This window comes from Vombatus ursinus, unplaced genomic scaffold (genome assembly GCF_900497805.2).
Source record: "Vombatus ursinus unplaced genomic scaffold, bare-nosed wombat genome assembly UNPS02014816.1, whole genome shotgun sequence".
NCBI lineage: Eukaryota > Metazoa > Chordata > Mammalia > Diprotodontia > Vombatidae > Vombatus > Vombatus ursinus.
This window is the reverse complement of record NW_020954594.1, coordinates 13,967,437-13,969,911: the sequence shown is the minus strand read 5'-3', so window position 1 is coordinate 13,969,911 and position 2,475 is coordinate 13,967,437.

Sequence of the window (2,475 nt, the reverse complement as noted above, 5' to 3'; positions counted from 1 at the left end):
CTCAGTTCATCATGTCTCTCTGGAGTTGGATAGCATTTTTTATCAATGAGTGTTTGGAATTGTCTTGGATCATTGTGTTGATCAGAGTAGCTAAGTCTTTCACAGTTAATCATCATTACAATATTGCTGTTACTGTGTGATCTCCTGGTTCTGCTCACTTCATTCTGAATCAGTTCAAATAAGTCTTCTCAGGTTTTTCCAAAACCATCCTGCTCATTATTTCTTATAGCACAATAGTATTCCATCACAATCATATACCACAACTTCTTCAGCCATTTCGCAATTGATGGGCAATTTCTCAATTTCCAATTCCATTCCAGTGCAAAAAAAGCTACTACAAATGTTTTTGTACATATAGGTCATTTTCCTTTTTCTTTGATCTGTTTGGGATACAGACCTAGTAGTAGAATTGCTAAGTTGAAGGGTATGCACAGTTTTATAGCCCTTTGGGCGTAGCTCAGAATGATTGGACCAATTCACAACCCCACCAACAATGCATTTGTGTCCCTAAATTTCCACATCCCCTCCAGCATTTGTCGTTTTCCTTTTCTGTCACGTTAGTCAATCTGATAGTACCTCAGAGTTGTTTTAATTTGCATTTCTCTAATCAATAGTGATTTAGAGCATTTTTTATATGATTATATATAACTTTGGTTTCTTCATCTGAAAACTGCCTGTTCATATCCTTTGACCATTTATCAATTGGGAAAGGGCTCTTATTTTTTACAAATTTGACTCAATTCCCTGTTCATAAATTTGTTTATAATTCCTACTTTATAAGTTTGACATAGTTTCATGTGAGAAATGAGTCCTTTATCAGAGAAAGTTTCTGTAAGAATTTTCTCCCCAGTTTCCTGCTTTCCTTCTCATTTTGGCTGTACTGGTTTTGTTTATACCTTTAAGGACTTGGATGCTCTGTCATTTGGTACATATATATTTAGTACTGATATTATTTCATTGTCTATTGTATCTTTTAGCAAAATAAAGTTTCCCTGATTATCTCTTTTAATTAGGTATTTTATGGCTTTTGCTTTGTCTGAGATCATGATTGCTACCCCTGGTTTTGTTTTGTTTTGTTTCCTCCAGCCCCTTATTTTAACTCTGTTTGAGTCTTTCTGTTTCAAGTGTGTTTCTTATAAACAACATATTGTTGCATTGTGATTTTTAATCTGTTTTGCTATCCACTTCTGTTTAATGGATGATTTCATTCCATTCACATTTATAGGTATGATTACTAACTGTGCTTTTCCCTCCATCCTATTTTCTTCTGTTCATCTCTCTCTCTCTCTCTCTCTCTCTCTCACCTATCTCTCTCAAAAGTCTGTTTTGCTTCTGACTTAACCACTGCCTCCCTTAATCTTCTTTTGTCAGCATCCCCCTTTCTCTTATCCTCTTTCCATCCTATTTCTCTATTGGGTAAGAGAATTTCTATGCTAAATTGAGTGTATATGTATATACATTTTTCCCTTTTTGAATCAATTCTGGTGAAAGTGAGGTTCAAGTATTGCCCACCATCCCTTCCATTTCCCCTCCATTGTAAAAGCTCTTTTTTGTTCCTGTAACCATTTTATTTTTTTAAATTTTTTAATAATTTATTTGTTTTTAGTTTTCAACATTCACTTTCACAAGATTTTGAGTTCCAAATTTTCTCCCCATCTTGCCCCTACACCCATCCCAAGACAGTGTGCATTCTGAATACCCCTTCCCCTAATCTGCCCTCTCTTCTATCACCACCCCCCTTTTCCCCCTTACCTTCTATTTTCCTGTAGGGTAGGATAGATTTCTATACCCCATTGCCTGTATATCTTATTTCTCACTTGCATGTAAAAACAATTTTTAACATTTGTTTTTAAAACTTTGGGTTCCAAATTTTCTCCCTTCCTTCTTCCTCACCCACCCTCATTGAGAAGGCAAGCAACTCGATACAGGTTATACATGTGTGGTCATGCAAAACACTTCCATAGTAGTCATGTTGTTAAAAACTAACTATATTTCCCTTCATCCAATTCCACCCCCCTCATTTATTCTATTCTCTCTTTTGACCCTGTCCCTCCTCAGAAGTGTTTGCTTCTGATTGCCCCCTCCCTCAATCTGCCCTCCTTTCTATCATCCCCACTCTCTTATCCCCTTCCCCTCTATTTTTCTATAAGGTAAGATAGATTTCCATAGTCAGTTGAGTGTGTATGTTATTCTTTCCTTAAGCCAAATCCTATGAGAATAAGATTCACTCATTCCCTCTCACCTTCCCCCACTTCCCCTCCACTGTAAAAGCCTTTTCTTGTCTGTTTTATGTGAGATGATTTATCCCATTCTACCTCTCCCTTTCTCCTTCTCCCAGTATAATTCTCTCTCACCCCTTAATTTTATTTTTTAGATATTACCCCTTCATTTTCAACTCACCCTGTGTCATCTATCTATCTATCTATCTATCTATCTATCTATCTATCTATCTATCTATCTATCTATCTATCTATC